Raw genomic sequence first — 19686 nt, forward strand, 5'->3', positions numbered from 1 at the left:
CACACTCCCCTTCCATAGCCACTATTTGGGATTTGCACCCACAAACTTGAGGGCCTTGCCATGGCTAAAATTGAGCTTTGCCGGAAGCAACTGTCACAAGTGGCAGCACCATCTTGTGACTGATTTAAATGGCAAAGAAATAAAAAATGTCAGTAACAAACAGCACACTGTGTAAAACAAAACATCTAACCAATAATAAGAAGCAGTAAAAACAAGATCCACAGTTCATACCTGCTGTAGAAGCAGGACATGGACACAAATTTGGGCAATTTCCAAAATTCTTTCGTTTTTGCAAAGTCCTTCATGAAGGTCATGGATTATTTTGAATCAGTGAAATGAAATTATACATTTCCTCCTGTATTTTAACAATTTTAAAAATGTCCTATTAGTCCCTTCTTAAAGGACTTCTTTTCTTGTGCTCTCTTCTTTGGATTTGTACAATCAAATCCGTAAGTCTCTGATAAATGAACGGTCTTGGTGTAAGAGCTCTGTGGGCCCATTCCTGTGAAAGGTATGACTTGGAGGCAAATTTAATAGCCCTGGCAGTATCATCCTTAAACACTCCATGGGTTTACCCTTTTCTCACTCCTCTGGGAATATCATTATGTTGGTCAGATAACATCCCAATTTTCTGGGGGCAGAGCTGGTGCTGCTTGGATGACCAGCTATCTGAAGGATATCCAGTGGTGAATCTACAATATATAATGGATCCGCCAGCTGCACTGGAGATAAATGAAGGTTGAAGGGCCCTGGAGGCAAAAGGAACCCTGTGGGACCTGCATGGGCCATTTGCCGACGTGAAAGACCACAGATTAACAGTGTAATTTGGGCTTTTTAATTTGAAGGGTGTAAAGACCAAGATGTCTTACAGGGAAGTTTCCGCCTCTCGGCGGAGAGATACGTTTTAGAAGCACCAGAGGGAGAAACGACTAACTACTGTGGGCCAGGTTGAGATCTCTAGAATGGGTAGGGGGACATCAACACTCCGTTCAACATACCAGTTTCAATGCCACTTATAGGGTACCAGAACAGAGGAGCCCGGCAGAAATACCTGAATGGGGGGCTTGTGATAATGGTGTCACACAGGAGAGAGAGGTAGCTGGGCTTGAAATCAACCTCGCAACGGCATATTGGCCTTAAGCGCTGGGCGTTGAATGGGCATTGAGGTTTGGACCTGTGCATCATGTGACTTAAATGCCTCAGAGCCTCCAGTTGAGTCGAGGTGCCGAGGCCTTGAACAGACAGGGGATCTGGGTTACCACTAAGACCTGTACCAAATAGGCTTGAGCACTGTCCCTATCAAATGTTATATGACTCTCCAGGACTAAGAGTGGTAATATTGCTTTGTATTGAGATTTGGCACAGTGAGACTGTGCGGTTGCATGACTTACCCAGTCCCTGGGCAACTCAGCACGTGGTGGAGGGCTTGTCCCTCAGTGAAAAGCTCTCAGGACACATTTTAGGAGCTACTGACTCTTTTGTGTGGTATTGCATGAGACATAGATGCACTTGGGGGAGAGACCAGCTTACCTCACAGACACATGACAAAAGGTGTCAACCGGTGACCCATCCCTGACCTAACAAGTGCCTCTTTGGGAGATGCAGGTTCGGCATTTGGGTCTAAATCTATGCTCTAAACAATCTAAAATGGACTTGTACATGTGCAGGCCTCCACCTAAATCCACTGAGATGCAGACGACCACCCAGGACACTCAAGCTAATGCAGAGCACAACCAAATATTGGATGCATTTGGTGCACTATGCTACTTGTTAGAAAACATGATAGGAGAGGCCAGAGTCGATGCGACTGTGTTGAGGCAAAACCTCAGAATTCTGGTCGACCGAGTGAGCTCTACTGAAAAAGGACTTGAGGAAGCAACACAAGAGGTCTCCAACCTGTGAAAACAGATATCTGCTCTACAGAACTTTATAAAGTCACAGGAGCAGAGAATTGAGGAGGCAGAGGGCAGAGCATGCAAAAACAAGATCAGAATTATTGGACTCCCTGAATGTATTGAAGGTAATAAAAAACACAGACTATGTTGAAAACCTCTTACTGCAAGAAAAAATCCTTGCAAAGCTATCTCAAGGATTTGCAATAGAAAGGGCCCACTGAACCTTAACAAGGAGGCCCCTTCTGGGTTCCTGACCAATGCTGTTAATCACCAAGGTCCTGAATTATAAGGACAGGGAGGTGATCCTTTTTTACTCACGTCAAGGTGGGAAAATCCTCAGAGGGAGAATGCCCTTAGCCATCTACCCAGATTACACAATGCAAAAACAGAGACAGCGTTGCATATGTGATGAATCCATCACGGAATCCCCGGCAGTGACCTCCTCCCATGTGGCCAGGGGATGTCAGCCACCCCTGATCCTGATCCTGACCCTGGAGGCGGCTATATGAGGGTGGATCACATGGGAGGAGCCAACTACTGGGGGAATATCATTACTTCATCGGACGAGATGTGGTATTCCCCCCTTTCCCCTAAGGAAGACCCTCTTATACCCAACGCCTTTTTTCCATGAGGAAGACCCTCTAATGCCCAGGACCTTAATGACATATTGTCAGGTATGGATTTGACCATGTACAGAGAGTAAATAAACCTCTTCTCGATATCCCTTTGGCCACATCCCCACCTATAACCTAAACACACAAAGCTCTGACAACACTTTTTGCATGTGAGGTACCTTTTATGTAAAATCAACAAAAATAACTGTTTAAACAGCATGGACTCCAACTACCAGAATCACCCAAGTACTCAGACAAGGAGAATGAAGGAGTTTGTACAGGTATCTGAGCACAAAGCATATCATGCAGTCTAGTTGTTATTCCAAAATACCTGTTTGTGGGGCAATCAAGATGGCAATCGTGCTACTGAGTGTGAAGGTGCAGGAGAATACATTGGCTGATATGCAGAGGCTTGTTAGCATGAGAAACACGTATCAGTGTGGCAGAGCGGAGGAGTCCGCCGAGATTGAAGGAGAAATGCAGTGCGTGAGCAGCAAGGACAATGGAGAGACTGGAGACTGCGTGAGAGTTCACGGGTGCTTGCCAGCTCAAAGTGGCAGCTTTCTCCATTCCGGGATCTGAAGGGAAGCAGGCGGGTGAACGCAGAGCTGTGATGGAAGCCAGAAGGATGTCTGTGCACTCCAGAGGGGGATGTGAGTGAAAGAGCCTCACAACCGAAGCATAAACCAGACCGGAGATGTTGGAGAGAACCAGTGAGTCAACCCAAAGCCAGTGGGGACCCTGGAGTGTGCCGGCAACCAAGCCAACAAGAATTTGAATGTGATACTATTGCTAAAACTATAAGAGTTTGTTTGAATGCAGAAAAGGCCAGGTACAGTTTTAAAAATCCAATAAGAGGTTTGTTTGAATGAAGAAAAGGCAAAGTAGGGAATCCAACCCCAATAAGAAGTGTGTTTGAATGCAGAAAAGGTAAAGCACAGATTCAAACCCACTGATCTACAGATGCATGAGATGCAAGTGTGGGGCAAAGTTTAAGCAAACATTACTGCAGACATATATACAAACAAAGAACAGCACATACAATTCTGGTGATAATGAGAAACTGTGAAACACATAAGTCCTGGCAAAGGAATACCAGGCAATGAAACACATAATAAGTCTTGGCAAAGTAATACCATGCAATTGAAACACATAAGCAGTCCTGGCAGGGGAGTATAACAGGCAGTGAAGTCACAAGAGAAGACTTGTCAGGAGAGTACACCAGGCAGTTGAAATTGAATGAGGAATCCTGGCAGGAGAGTACGCCAGGAAGTTGGAATTGCATAAAGAGTCCTGGCAGAAGAGTGTACCAGGCGATTAGCAAAGCTACCATATATAATAAAGAAGGACAGTGTTTTGTAAACAGAGGAAAAACTTGTGTTGAAGAAAAACTGTTACATGATTTATTGCCTAAACAGGAACCTTGTGAATCAAGGAGAGACACAAAGGAACTGTTAGTAAAATACACAATTGCCATCCTACTTAAGAATCCAGCAGAAGGGGAACACTCTCTGGATCCAAGGTCTTTCATCTTGCAGAAAATATTTGTTGAAGCTATTATTATTTTCAGTTGTGAACACTTTTTTTTCCAATATCAGTTTGAAGACATTTCCTTTCACCCTTTATTGTTTTATATCTAGTGTGAGAGTCAAGATAGGACGTTTTGGATACAAGGATGGTTTTTCAGTTTTGGTACAGAGGATGTTTATATTTTGCTCAGCAATACTGATCTAAGGGGAAAACATGGAAGATTCCTTGAGGAAGAAGCAAAGCCAAGCATCAAGAGATGACTTGGAGTTGAAACTTCAATGCACATTGTCGCTCTGCCTTCACGAAGATAGGGATCTTGATTTCACTCCCAGCTACCACATATATGATTAATAACCTGAGGGTGAGGGGCAAGACTACTGCTAAACTCCCACCACCTCCTTGCAGCAATTTCTGCAATTATTGTTGTTGTACTCATTTTTGACATGGAACACAAAATGCATTTTGTACTTGGAACACAAAGCACATGTCGATGAGCCCGTCCCAAATATTGGTTCATGCAGTGGATAGGTGAGCTATTCTGATGGCACCCGCCATTAAGTGTTGTATATGTTCAAGGTTTTGTTGTGTTATTTTAATACATTTAATTCATCATGTCATTACTATATGGGGTGTTAAGGGAATGGTCAATGACGACATGAAGGAGGGCCTGTGTCACACTCTCGGTAGACGCGCTTTGGAAGGCCGGGCAGAGGCATTGGTACCCCAAGATGTTTCACCAACAATTTTAGATGTTTCCTGTTCAAATTGCAACATAGAATGTCTGGAGCATAAACAACTTTATAAGAAGTTGCCATGTGAAACAGTATCTTGACAGGAAACAGTTTTCCATAGTGATTCTTCATAGTTGACGCTTTGGGAAACAATCACAATTATAGTAATTGGCATGTGTATCTCAACCACGGTGGGGGTCTGCAAACCACTGACAAGACAATTGACACAATTGGAACAGAGGATATCCAACATGGACATCTCTACAAATACACTAAATAAGACTGAATAAGCACTGAGTGAACTATGGCTGCAATGCCTTGACATGGGGCAGAGCCTGGGAAAAAGGATCGGACTGGGCCATAAAATTGTCTCGGGCACCAATGAAAAAGTGGCCCACAGTTGCAAATGGCTATTCATTCCTTTTGTGACACTGTTTGAATAGTAACCAAGGGCGGGTTTTCTGATAAAGTGTGATGCAAATTGTGAATTTTAAAGAATAACCATTCAGCGACTCTGGTCAAAACTACTAGCCGCATAGTGAATGAACTCATCAAACTGGTAAAAATTGGGCAAAAAATTGGCCCAAACCAGCATTTTGTGTTTCTGGTTCGGCCGTAGACCTATTGCCCTATAGGCCAGTCCAAGCTTCCTGGGAAAGCATAGTAGAATGGTATATACTGAAAACTTACATAAAACAGGGGAAAAACCTGGTAAAACGTTATTGTGGCTGTTAAACGAAGAAAAACCAAAGGCCTTGATTTGACTATGTTATATCAAGTTCCAACATGACGTGCTAGACACAAGAGATAAATGAAACCTTTAGGGATTGTTATGAAAATGTGTACAAGCAACAGGAGGAGCACCTGGATATAGAGATTGCAGGTACCCTACAGCTAATTAGTCTTCCCACTCTCACACAATAATACGCTCAAGTGTTGGTTGAACCACTTTCAAGGGGCGGGAAAAGTTATGTCCACCTTACCAATGGGATAGACCCCAGGAACAGATGGCATTCCCTCTGAAATCTTTAAGAAATATGGAGATTCAGTGCTCAAACCTTTACACGCATTCAATTAAGAGATTCTTCCAGCCACATGAGAGAAGCTATGCTAGTTACTTTATTGAAACCTGGCAAGGACACCTGGATTTAAACTCTTATAGGCCACTGTATATGCTAAATACTGATACTAAGATAATCAGTATGATAATTGCAAATAGGTGAAAACCACACATATCTCATCTCATACACCCGGACCAGGCAGGTTTCATCCCGGAGAGGATCACTTTGCAAAACCTTTGTAGACTCCATCACGTAATAACAGAAGCACAGCCATTTGAAAATAACAACATGATTATGTCTCTGGATGATATAATGGCATTCAATACAATAATGTGGAAATTAAAGTTCATCACACTTAAAAGTTAAGGCTTAGTTGATACGATTTGTTAAGGATTTCAATCAGGCGATACACTCTGCTCCGGGCCTAGTGTACAGCGCAATGGAAAAACTTATTTAAGATATAGATTCAATTATTTGAAAGATGTACCACTCGTATCACACCTCTTATTTAAGAATACCCCGGGTCACGCTGGACCAGAAATCAGGCTGGTTTGTAAAAGGTATTATTTATTTACTTAGTTAAGATCCAAAACACTATATATATATATATATATATATATATATATATATATATATATATATATATATATATATATATATGTATATATATATATTTATAGGTAAAGAACAATCACCAATGGGGTGACATAACACAGAAGGATGTCTTTAATACACGGAATAGGTAATAAGCAAAACAAATGCAGCACAGAAAATAATACTTTTGTGTTGGTTCAGATCAGATAGCGCTGTGGTTAGAAGTTCCCCCTGCAACACCCCTCACCCCCCCAATAGGCAATGTAAAGAGATAGGTGGAGAGAGCAGGTATTCAGGAATGTTTAGGTCAAGCAGTGTCTCACTTCCCCCTTACACAGAAAGAACAAAACAAAGTGGGCTTTTCAACTGTTAGAATGACTTTTAAAGGGGCTGAGCAAGAACTCTAAATGTGTGGAAAAATGCTTAAATTGTTGTAAATTCTAATGGGAGCCGCTTTGAATGGTTGCACACACATTCAAGCAATGAATTAATGCAAAGAAAACATTTGAAATCTTAAAATCCAAGTTGGAAGCAGTTAGAATTTATTTTACACGTGTAAAAAATTCTCAAACTGACAGATTTGCGGCAAACTTTTCCTTGCGCGATATTCGTGATAATGGGAGAATCGCACTGAGTTGAAAATTTGGTTTCTATCACAAAAACTGAGGGACTTACAGTGGTTTTAGTAAAGGTTGTTTTTGTAAGATAGGCGCAAAAATGAAAAAAGAAATGCACTTTTAAAAATGACAAATGGGTTTGCTTACACTATATGAAAGACTACCAAAAGTAAAATGCCACACAGGAAGGTTATTCACAGCCGATCATAACAGTTCAGGCGTGGTACTCTGCTTTCTGTTTGGTTGGGGAATTACTTTCTTAATTAACCAATAGGAAGTTAGACTTTAGGAACACATGTGAAAGAAGAGTCTGTGCAAAGATAGTTCTAACAATACCGGTTCTAAATGCAAGATAGGATGGGTATAAGCTAGGGACAAGACTATGCAAAGTATATACGCTATATGACACAGTTCTTCCTATTTATACTCACTGGATAAGTTTCTAACGGGGACCGTCAGGATTCTGGACCGTCAGGATTCTGGACCTTCAGGGTTCTGGACCTATCAGGGACTGACAGCTGGGCACATCGGACTGGGAAGGTCAGCAAGGCGCTCTGGTCACAGCACGGCACAGGACTGGATGGTATGTGCCCTTCTTGGTTCTGAAGATTTTTTTAATTCAGCAGGCAAGCAGTAACAGCACAGCCTGGCTGTATTATGATGCTTCCCCTAGGCTTTTGGGGTTTTGTTCTAGAATTTGAGGCCTAGCTGAGAATGGTTCAGCTATGCAATTGGCCTTTGCTTTGCCAATTTTAAGGAGTCTGGAGCAACGAAGATGTAGATTTCTGCAGCAGAGTGCTCCTCCAGCATCAGGAGGGTGAGTGGATCTGTGTGTACCTATGTGTGGTGAGCTGTCTCTATTTATGCTATGAAATGACATCATAAAGGGGGTGTGTGGGCCGGCTTAGCTGAGCTTGCCCCTTTGTGCTGGGATAGGGTCAATACTTCATCTCTGCCTTGCAATTTGAGTGATTGGCTCAAGGCTGGGTGATGTCAGGTCAGGTTTTATGATTTGCCTTACAATCCTAAGAGACCTCCCTTTAGCCACTGGTCTCAAAATCGGATTTTATCTTAAAGTCACATTAAACACACATTTCTACATTAGTCACTTTTATACAAATTACACACAAATATTCCATATTTTACATAGCAGCTATTCCTCAAAACCCTGTAGCTGTGGGATCATGTCTCCCCTTTCCACAGAATGTTGCCCTTTCCGCTGTGAAAACACTTTCTGATTTTTCTGCAACGTTCCACAAATATGCGTGTTTAACACAGGGACATGCATGTACATTTTCACAATTCTAACAATCATGCATTTTGCATAAAATCACATTTCTTGCCATTCCTTTCCAGAACATGTCACACGGTTTTGCCGCCTCTTAAAGCGTGCAGCCAGAAATTAAATTAACGATTCTGTCATTTTTATATTTTTCACCATTTTGACTAGCAAGTTATAAGTCTTTTAAAAAGTGTTCTTTGTTAATGTTCCGCCACAGATGGCTTCTTGGCTCTGCCTCTTTTTGTCTCCCTGCAGTCCAGGAGCAGCTCCTTCTTGTTTGTTCATTGCAGAGGCCATTTACAACCCTCATCACACTGCCAATTCCCTGAGCTGCAGCTTGTCTTTGTTCCTTTTCCCTCAGTAGACCAAATTCTGTCCCAACCTAGCAATTAACGCCTACCTGTGAGTTCCTGCTGAGGGAAGGCTTTCCTTCTGTGAGAAAAACCTGCTATTCCAGTTTTGCAGCTTCAGCCAGGTTTAATTTAATTGTTAAATACTTTTGGCTTTTCCTTAGCACAACATAAACTTGTTGTATCAAATAACAAATCGAATTCTCATCAAGATTTTAAACCTGTGGGATCAAAAACAACTATAATATGTGTTACCATCAGTAACAGGCCTCTTATATTGCAAACATTTGACTTTCAGTTTATAACAAGTTAAAGTTGAAGCAGGAAGGCCCCTGACAGCTGTCATCACAGGTAGCCCTCTGCTGCACAGAGATTTTTTTTAACAGATCCATAGACAGGACACTTTTGCTGTGGAAATGTCTTTATGCTCTTAGCCTTTCAGGACATTGTAAGTTCACAGTGATTCTTTCAACTAAGTGAATTGTAGCACCCAGCGAGAATTTTTCATATTTGAAGGTGTTCTGTACCAGCATTCTGAAGTTTCAGCGGCAAAGAAAAGGTGATTTAAAGCCATATTGGAGTTTCATTTAGCAAAGCATTGCTTTTTCCTTCTGTACTCCACTTTCAATTGTTGTGGAGCCCAGTGACACATTTCAGTAGTGAGAGCTCTGTTCCATCACTGACAACATGCGTCGCACATTGGGCAGCCATCTTTTTGTACGTTGAAAAGTGCAATTTTCAGGGGTTTTGGTGCACACAAGGGTTTTGCTGCCATTTTGCTATTTCTGGCACCATCATAACAGAGTGATGCAGCATAGCAGAGCAAAAGTGGGTCAATACATCCCACAATGTATGCAAAGGATCAAGCTGCTCTACACTAAACCAACATCTTGAGTCCAAGAGCATGGAGGGTCCAACACAGGAGGAGACGGGTGCCCACTTTTCCCTAATACTGTTCGCCTTGGCATTGGAACTGTTGGCTAGTCTGCTTAGGGAACAATATGATGTCCTGGGAATAGAAATAATTTCTTTATTTGCCGATTATGTCCTGCTATATTGGAATTCTCCTGGAACATTTCCATATATTTTAGACATTTTTGAGAAGTTTGGTAAACTCTCTAGTCTACGTATCAACTTGGACAAGTCATCTATCTTTCCCCAACACTATAATAGGCAAACCCAGCAGCCAAAATTAATTAAATGGGAATTACAATGGTGCCATTGTAATTTCCATTCAATTAATTATGGGCACTGAGTTTGCCTATTATATTGTATCCTTCACTTAGGTATCAATATTCAGAATAGCACTCTAAACACCTATATCAATAAACATACAAAAGCACAATATTAGCTGGTAAGCAATGGAGCACTGTGTTGAATCCTGCTTTCCTGCTGTCTGGCTTGTCTGTGCCATACTTCACTGTGTGGCTGTGATGTCATGGAATGCTCAGGGTGTGCTGATGCAGGTGCCCAGAATGTAATGCCTGGAGAGTCGGTTCTGCCAAGGGACAGTTGGAGTGAGATGAAGCCTGGGTTTTGGGAGCCAGTGGGCTCTCCCTGTAATACTTAATTTACTGCCTGCCATCTCGTATACTTGTTTTTCCTGATGTAACCTGTATGCGTGCAATATAATAAAGTAACTTAAGGGATTACAATGATGACTCATAAACCTCCTTTGCATCACTGGTGACAAGGATCTTCATGTGAACTCCAGGAGATGATCAGGTACCTGACAAAGAGAAACAGAGAGGTGTTAGCTGACTGATGCAGGGGGTGCAGAGTGCAGGATTAAGGAAGTGGAGCAGAGGGAGAGCCACTGTCCCTCAAGGAGATAGTCCCACCGCCCAGGGCAAGGTGATACACCCAGGGCATTCCCGAGAAGAAGGAAAGTCTGTCTGGGAAAGAGTGAAGACTGCTGTGAGAAGGAGCATACTCCCTGAAAGAACTGCAGGAGATAAGGTAATGTCAGGAATATCTCCCCTTAAGAACCTTACGTGTTTGAGAGCTGGAGGATTCCTCCCCATAAGCCATGAAGAGGGAGCCTTTGAACTGAGATCTTATGTGCAGCACTGCCATGAAGCTACTTGTGCCTCCCACCTTATGCACCTCTGGCATGGAAAGTTGGCGTAGTGAGAGAGTGTGACATTCTCACTTACTGGAAGAATTGGCAAATCCCAAGGTTGGGTGTTGTCTGAAGTCAGTGCTGTGTGTAGCAGCATCATCTGTTACAACCGTTTGCATAACAGAGCTCCCCTCTTGAAAGATCAGAGAATATGGAAGCTCAATACCACATAACAGAAATATGCCAGTCACAAGGCCAAAGTATAATGTACATTTATTAACAGGCAGCTGTCTGTCTCTCAACTCCCCGCAATGTGTTCAAGCAGACACCGTGAGACGAGAGAGTGCTAGACATTTCAAAAACACAAGTATTTATATAGATTTTCCACAATCCCAGCCACATCGTACAGCCCCTTTTCGTGTCATACATTTACCTAGGGTTCATGGCCTATCCACATAACTAAGTCATGCTTAACCATCTTTGAATAGTTTGTTGTTTTCCTTTAAACACTTATATGTTTTCCAAATATAGGACACAAAGGTAACAGTCCTTATTTTGCTTGCTTATATTTGCCTATCATTTGTGCTTGAGTTTAATGTCAGCTTAGTTTCAAGGAGCGAAAACAAAGATTCATGCAAGAAGAGCATGTTCGACTATTCATCATTCTACTTTGCTGTTTGAACGGAACAGGCACTATTGGAACAGATGGTATTTAAATTACTGATTAGTACAGCTTTTGTTTAACTACAAGGTTTCTCAGTGTAGGACAAACAATTCACTTTAACAGCTTCAACATTCACATCTACATTGACATCACGGAAACAGTACAAAGTTAATTTTGCTCTGCTGGAGCCCAAAACACAATTCTAAACATGGGACAGAAAGCAAGAGGTGATCAAAATGGCGAATAACTCAAAATGGCGGCGTAGTCAACCTGTTTCAGGTTCATTCAATGCAATTTATAGTGCGATGCAAATGTGCTTAGGCCAATCGTTTACAATCAGGCGAGTATTCATGCAAAGTATACCTTTACACTCTCTTCTGTATTTGAGAGCAAAATGGTGACGCCACAGATGTGGTGTCCCTGATGTTGGAGTGCAGAATGTAGAACAGCTCATTGTTCTCCTTTGTTTCCGCTGCTGCGTGAAATTAGTAATTTGTCACATAGAGTGTAAACAGCAATATGCCTATTTTGATGAACTCACAGCAATGACGATGTTGAAGAATAATGGTGAAGTTCTGAATAAGGGACCCAGCAATGCTGCCATGCATGAGGACCCCACGTCACTGCTGAAGCACTGATGGGGTTCTGCTTACTTACCCTGCAATGCTGGAAGTGGAGCTTGTCTGAAGACACAGATGGGGCACTTGAAGTATGATATCATATGATAGTTTATTTATATAGCACCTATACAATGTGTTTCAAAGCACTTCAAGGCAAGGGAGAGAACGCGGGAAAATACAATGAACATTCTTACAGGCCATGAACAGTAAGGATGTGAAATTAACTATTGTACTCGGCCTGACAACATTTCAGATAGTGCAAGAACTAAAACATAGATAAGGAATGGAGGGGGAGAGTGGAAAGGAAATGGAAACAGACAGGGGAAGGAAATGGAAACAGACAGGTGACTATCGTACTAGACCTGATGACAATACTGGTAGAACCGGAGAAACCAAAAGGAGAGGGCTGCAAAAAGGGATGGTAGGAACAAAACAAGCGACTATCGTACTAGGCATGACAACATTTCAGATAGTGCTGGAGGGGTGGGGGGACAACAAGTAAGGGGAGGGGAAGGAGAAAGACGTGGTTGCTATCATACTAGGTCGAGAGACAATTCTGATAGAGTAAGTGCATAGAGGAAAATAAGGGGACGAGATAGGAAAAAGCAGAAAGGGAGAGGAGCAGAGAACAGAGAGTAAGCAGTCAAAAATAGTGGAGAGGCAAGAAGGGAGAGCAAATACAATTGCAGAAGCTAGTAGTAACACATAATGTTGCAATCCTGGATACAAGTTGAATACAAGATGAAGATGGGAACAGTATGATTCAGGGCCACCATGAGAAAGGGTGACACAATGAATCAATTAAGCCCATAAAAGTCAAATCCAGCATTGACCAGTATGTATCAGGACAGACTCCTGCAGAAATAGGCTTTTGGTGGCCAGCGGGAGCAAGATAGAAGGATCAAGCAAAACAGGCACCACCTGTGTGCGAGAAGGGTGGGCACAAGTGAACATCACAGGGGGACCGGAGGGGTGGCAATGGCCTGTTGGGACAGAGGGAGTAAACACATGTGGGTGCATGCTCACCTGCTATCTGAACAGGGGTTCAGGCCCAGGATACTCCTGGCCCGAACAGGTACAAATAGGAATTGACCTTCATTCCGGACGCCCGGGCAAAAGAGGCCCTTGATCAAAGAGTTAAGAGCAGGAAGGAAGAAGCAGGGCTAAGAAAGTGGGCGGGCCTCAGGCCAGGTGACCAAGATCCATTTGCACCTGCTCCCCATCTGCAAAGGAAAAGATCCTGTAGGGCTCCTTAAGTAGGGAAAAAGAGTGGTAACCAGGAAGGCACCAGGTGGGTGGGGCTTGCTAAGTGGGGAAAAATAGCAACCAGGAAGGCACCAGGTGGGTGGGGCCTAAGCCAGGTGACCAACATCCACTTGCACCTGCTCCCAATCTGCAAAGGAATAAAGGCTAGAGGGCTCCTTAAGTAGGGAGAAAGAGAGGAAACCAGGAAGTCACCAGGTGGGTGAGGCTTGCTAAGTGGGGAAAAAGAGTGGCAACCAGGAAGGCACCAGGTGGGTGGTGCTTAGGCCAGGTGACCAAGATCCACTTGCACCTGCTACCCATCTGCAAAGGAAAAGTGACTGGAGGGTTCCTTACGTAGGGAAAAAGATCGGCAACCAGGAAGCCACCAGGTGGGCAGGGCTTGCTAAGTGGGGAAAAAGAGAGGCAACCAGCAAGGCACCAAGTGTGTACTGTGTATGTGTACTGTGCACTGTGCATTGGTCCATGAGCGCCACCATCCACAGTGATGGTAGAATGTCATCGATCCATTGCTAGCAGCATGCAAACCATGTAGAGACTTAAAGATTTGTTCCTAACTTTCCTGTTCTACGGTGAGCGCACCATGCAGTGATTGTAGGTCTCGATGTGCCATGAGTGTAAATGTAGTATCCTTCTGAGATTGTTTGTATATTCTGTGACAAGGGTTAAACAACAATTAATTGTCCCTTTGGCGGTCATGGGAGAAGGTCCTAGTTTTTTATGTGCACAGTCAGTGATCCCATGGAAATGTGCAGCCATAATTCTGTTGGGGTGACAGATGGAGAAGTGCGTGTAGATGGCGCAGTGAATGCGTGAAAGATGCTTACAGCTGATGTTAGACATTATGTAGTTAACATGCATCTTGTGGAATATCAGCGTTATGCTGGAATGCTGCAAGGACTTTAAGACTTAAAGCATTTGTATTTGTATTTGTATTTATTTATTTATAAAGCACAGCCAGGCCCAGGGGCATACGGGCGCATAAGTTAGATCTGGTTACAGTTACAATTGAAAGAAGTCAATAAGGGTTACATTACATTGCAGTTACAGGTGGGTACAAACTTAGTCATGCAAATGCATATATACATAGCCTAGTATAAGTACATTAATTACAAAAGTGTGCCAGTGACAGTCAATCATGCTGGGATCAGGCGGTTAGGCTGTCATAGAGTCCATGTTGTGAAGCCAACACTTCGTGTTATGTTTAAATAGGTTAAATGAAGGTTCTGCTCTCAAAAGCGCAGGTATTGTGTTCCATAATTTAGAGGCTTGTACAGGGAAGCTAGCACCACCCGAGTTATGAAGTTTAAATCTCGGTATGGACATAGTGTTAGCTTGTGCTGCTCTAAGTGGTCTTGAAGAAGTGTGAGGTGTAAGTTGGTTGGTGAGGTAGGCTGGTGCAAGGTTGGCCCTGGCTTTATGTGTAAGGGCCAAAGTTTTAAGGGATATTCTATACTTGACTGGGAGCCAACGTAGTTTGCGTCTGGTCTCCGAGATGTGCATCTTTTTGGGGATGTTGAGGGCAGCTATGATTGCATTATTTTGAATTAGTTGCAGTTTGTTGATATTTTTGTAGCTAGTGCCTAAGTAAAGGGCATTACAATAGTCTATCTTGGATAGGACTAATGCTCTAGCAAGAGTAATGCAATTGGGTGAGGAGATGAACGGCCTACATGCAGTGATCAGCTTACAGGTGTAAGCGGCTGATGATGCTACTGCATTAGTTTGTTTGTAGAAGGATAAAGTGGCATCGATGTAAACCCCAAGGGTTTTGGTGTTATTTGACAAAGTATCATGTCCAGCGGGCACAAAGTCGTGTATCGGCAGTGGGATGCAAATGCTGAGAACTAACTCATTTTGAGGAATTTCAGTGTTATGCTGCACTCCTATGCAGCATTAGATTTTTAGCAAAATCAATGCAATCGCTAATCTGTTTAATGACCAAACAAGAATGTTTGTGTGGAGGGCATGCGTTTAAATTGAACTACTTGAGTGGGAGTGTGTCGAGTGTCACACTGTTTATGGTCAAGTGGAATGAGAGTGGTGTTATGGTCATGTCTGGATAGAAACACTGGTGGTGTCAGGAGTAGGACACCACTGCAGCGGGCATGTGAGATACATATCATTACGAAATTGTGATGTAGTGTTGGCATGGTCTGAAGAGACACTCTGAGGCCACTATGTCTTTTGGTTTAGTGTGTGTGGGCATACATCAGTGAGGACCCAGTAAGGCCTTATAGGGCAAGCATTATGGTTAAAGTGTTAGTTTTTTTGGAACGTGTCATGAAGACACTGCAAAGCCGCAGTTGCATTGTGGTGTAGGCATGCGTCAGGGTGAATGCTGTAAGGCCTGATGGAGAATTCATCAGGAGGACGCTGTAAGGCCCTATGGTGTTTTGGAAAGTGTCAGGAGGGCACCTTGAAGCCACCATATGTTTTGGTAGTGAGTTGAATCCTCAGACATGTAATCCATGGTTGTCTCACAGGTTTGCTGGGATGCTCGCGGTGATTCCGAGTTAAGGTCCAGATGTGTGGTCCACGGTTTCCTCCAATTATAAGGGAAGCTATTACTTGTTCCTTTAGTTGATAGGGATCGTACGTGTGGTACATGGTCAGTGTTAACAATGCTGTTTACCGATCTCTGTGATGCACTGATTTTCATTCTGTGTTTGTGCTGATCAACAGCTCAACCCCACTGTATCCCTGTGTTGAGCATTGTGGTTGGTCAGTCTGGTGACAGGTTCCATCTTCCATTGGAGTTCTCAGCAGTGCATGGTGCTAGCTGGGTTCTCAGTTGCCTGGCTATCAGCTCTGAGCACAGATTTTCAAGAGTGTGGAGGACTCTTTTTGGGTTTGTCACCACCAGGTCACTGTGATGGTGGTGGAGTAGTAAATCTAGGTTTCACTTGTGTGTTGACAGGAATATCCTGCTCCAGTGTGTTTCGTTCCATTATGTCTTGTTCAGTGTTCCATCCGTTTTTTGGAAATCTGTGCATTCGATGTCTTTGTGATTTCCTGGAAGGAGCGGGAGGTTGTGTTGTGCCTGTGTCTTCCCCTCCGGTTCTTCCCATGTGTTGTCTTGTGCAGATTGTTCCTGCTTGTTGGTTGGTTTAAAGAGAGAATGTGTGTTGTGTATGTTCTCTCTTTGCCTACCTGCTTGCTTGGTGTTTGAAGTGTCTGCCTTGTGGGTTGTCTAATGGAAGGAGGTGTATTGTATCCTGCTTTCCTGGTCTCTGGCTTGTCTGTACCATACTTCACTGTGTGGCTGTGATGTCATGGAATGCTCAGGCTGTGCTGATGCAGGTGCCCATAATGTTATGCCTTGAGGGTGGGATCTGCCCAGGGACAGTTGGAGTGAGATGAATCCTGGCTGGTGGGAACCAGTGGGCTCTCCATGTAATCCTTAAAGTCCTGCCTACCATCTCCTGTACCTGTTGTTCCTGATGTAACCTGCATGCGTGCAGTCCAATAAAGTCACTTAAGGCCCTACATTGATGACCCAATGGACCTCCTTTGCATCACACTGTACACAGGGAATACAACCAGGTGTTCCAATCATGGTGCAGGGGGTAGCAGAGGAGGAGTATAGAGTCTGGTGGAGCAATCAGCGACTGGTGTGATGGCCTTTGTAGAGTAGAATCGTTTGATCTTTCCTGAAATGTAGGATGAAGAGGGCCAGTCATATCTGCATTTGTTTCTTATTCCGGAGACAGGATGCCTAGCATGAAAAGTATGTTCTCGGCCAATTTAGGTGGTTTATTGGTCATAACTGCTTTCTAAGTGATCTAGGCATACTTGAACATGATGCGTACTTGAAGGGGTAGTCAGTACAGCTAATATAACAAGAGGTTTGTGTGTTTAACACCCATATTAGAATCATGCCAGAAATTCTAAAACTAGGATCCGGCTGAAGATCAACATGGGGGGTGAATAATGCAAGGACTTTTTTAAGAACAGCAGATTGTAGACCTCCATCCAACAACAATGATATTGAAGTTCTGTATGCACTAAACGATGAAATATATTATTGTGAAAATGAGTGAACAAATATGCCGCTCAAATGAGAAGCACAATGGGACTTTTGGGTTAAATATGTGGAAATTAATTTATTAAAAATCAGTAGGACAAACATACCCATTCATGCATTCTAAAAATTAGTTGTCAAAATGTATGCAATTGTATCCTACGAGACAGACAGTGGTGTATGGATGTTGACGTATATGGTCATTGGCGTGTACACCACTGTAGAGAGAACCTATATGTGAATGCTATATAGATGCATTCTGCAGTTCACGCTAGGAGAGGTTGCCTTCGGAAATGTATTCTGCAGTCCCCATTGATTGGTTGTTCTCCAAAAGTATGAACAATATGACGCTGTAATTGGGGGCTGAGAGGAACTTCAAGCCCCAAAATTCCTAGTTAACTTGTGGGTCTCTATAGTTACCTTCTAAAACCTGGAGATTCAACCAATCAATGAGGAATCATGAGGAAGTATGGCGGGCCCCGTACACTATCGATCCCTGCCAGTGTCTGCATTATTTTTCAGGTGAGCACAGGTCACTGAAGAACCAGTAATCCAGTGATCTTATCACTGGCCAGGGTCCAGGCACAGCTCAGTCACACGCCACAAAGACTGCTTTGCTCTTCTGTCCCTGGGTCAACACACAACACAAAGCGACAGATGCAAGACCTAATGAGGCACAGTCAAACCAGCACAGCCAAATACCAATGGTTATCATCAAAGAAAATTAAAAGTAAAAACATTGCAAAATACACCAAACAACTGAAAAGTGACATTGGGATGACAACAAACCCAATTCTCACAGGTACTTTCTCTACTGGGAACCATCTGTTTAAAGAGGATCATATGTGTGCTGGCAGTGAACTGGACAGATGCACTATACCACAGCTCCAGGCGTTCATCGCAACTACATCACCACAGCAGCACCAGTGACTACAATGAGGTCCTTCTTGACAATTGTACCATTAAAAGACCCCGTCAAGTACCACTTGACCACTCAGCTGCCATAGAACTGAGTGTTTTCAGTCAGCAATCAGAAATAGCTGACGATACCAAAACCTAATGAGGCCTCATTCCGAGGCTGGAGGTAAGGGTTAACGGTCACCGTTAATGGCAACGGTGACCGTTAACACTTACCACCATATTCCGAGTTCCCTTTTGCGGGTTGGCATTTAACGCCTGCTTTTAGCAGGCGTTAAAAATCCAACCCGCAAAGGGACCTTGGAGTAAATTACGGCACCGTAATTTACGGTGCCGTAATTTACTCCTTCCCCATTCCCATTGAGCCCTATGGGGGCAGGAATGGGGATGGGGAACCGGTATGGTGAATGGGGACTTACCGGTCCCTCCAACCTTGGAATGGACCGGTAATTACTCCATTCACCATGCCGGATTTCCATGGAGTAAATAGCTCCATGGTTGCTTACCATGGTGCTCTTTACTCCATGGATAGCTCCAGCCTCGGAATGAGGCCCCATGACTTTCCCATCCCTTTAATTCTCTTCAGAAAGACACCCAAGAGATCTTGAGGTTCAACATGAAAAATTCAGGCACATCTCCAACATTGGTTCCTATGCTTACTATTGGGGTACCAAACTGATTCAGAACCAGTATTCCTATCCTGTTCAGCCAATGGGAAGTCAGTTCATCTCCTTGCTGTTTCCTATAACACAATGCATCACAATTGGGCTGATACAGATACCAACGTACACCTGATGTACACCTGATGTACAAACTGCTGACATTTGATCTTGAAGGTCTTGTTTAGCCTTTGACTTCACAGTTGATCTGTCATGGGTTTTGACCCATGTTGAATCAATAGACTGGGTAGATTTGGGGATGAGCTGTCGCCGCCCATTATTCTATCCCAGAACAAACTAAATCAATAGACTGGATGGCTCTGGGGGTGAGCTATCGCCGCCCACATTCACACCAGAATAGGAGAACTGCGCAGTTGGCACAAGACCACTCCAAAGATACAACCTTCTTGTGGGGGGTTCCACATCACCACTCTACTGTAAGGATGCCATCAAAACAATGTTAAGCAAGGGTCCTATACTATCAAGCAAAAGACCACTCTATTGAAATGCAGTAATTCAAGACAACTCAAAAATGGATGCAGTACCGACAAATTCCCCAAGGTGGCACTAGCGGTCTAAGCTCTGACAGGGAAACTGTATTTAGGAGTTGCAAGAGGGGCAGGGACTTCAAAGCTTGTTAGTTAATTGGAAATCTTAGCCACCTGCTGTTCCCAGAGGCCAAGAGGCTGGGAAACCTTAACACCTCAGAGATTCCACACCAGGAGGCAGGATTTCACATGACCCTGTTCATTGATTGAGGAGAGACTTCCAGGCAGCCTGCTGGAGCCCGCACAAAAGGCTC

This window comes from Ambystoma mexicanum, chromosome 6q, assembly GCF_040938575.1.
Source record: "Ambystoma mexicanum isolate Mex_15411 chromosome 6q, UKY_AmexF1_1, whole genome shotgun sequence".
In the NCBI taxonomy this organism is placed as follows: domain Eukaryota; kingdom Metazoa; phylum Chordata; class Amphibia; order Caudata; family Ambystomatidae; genus Ambystoma; species Ambystoma mexicanum.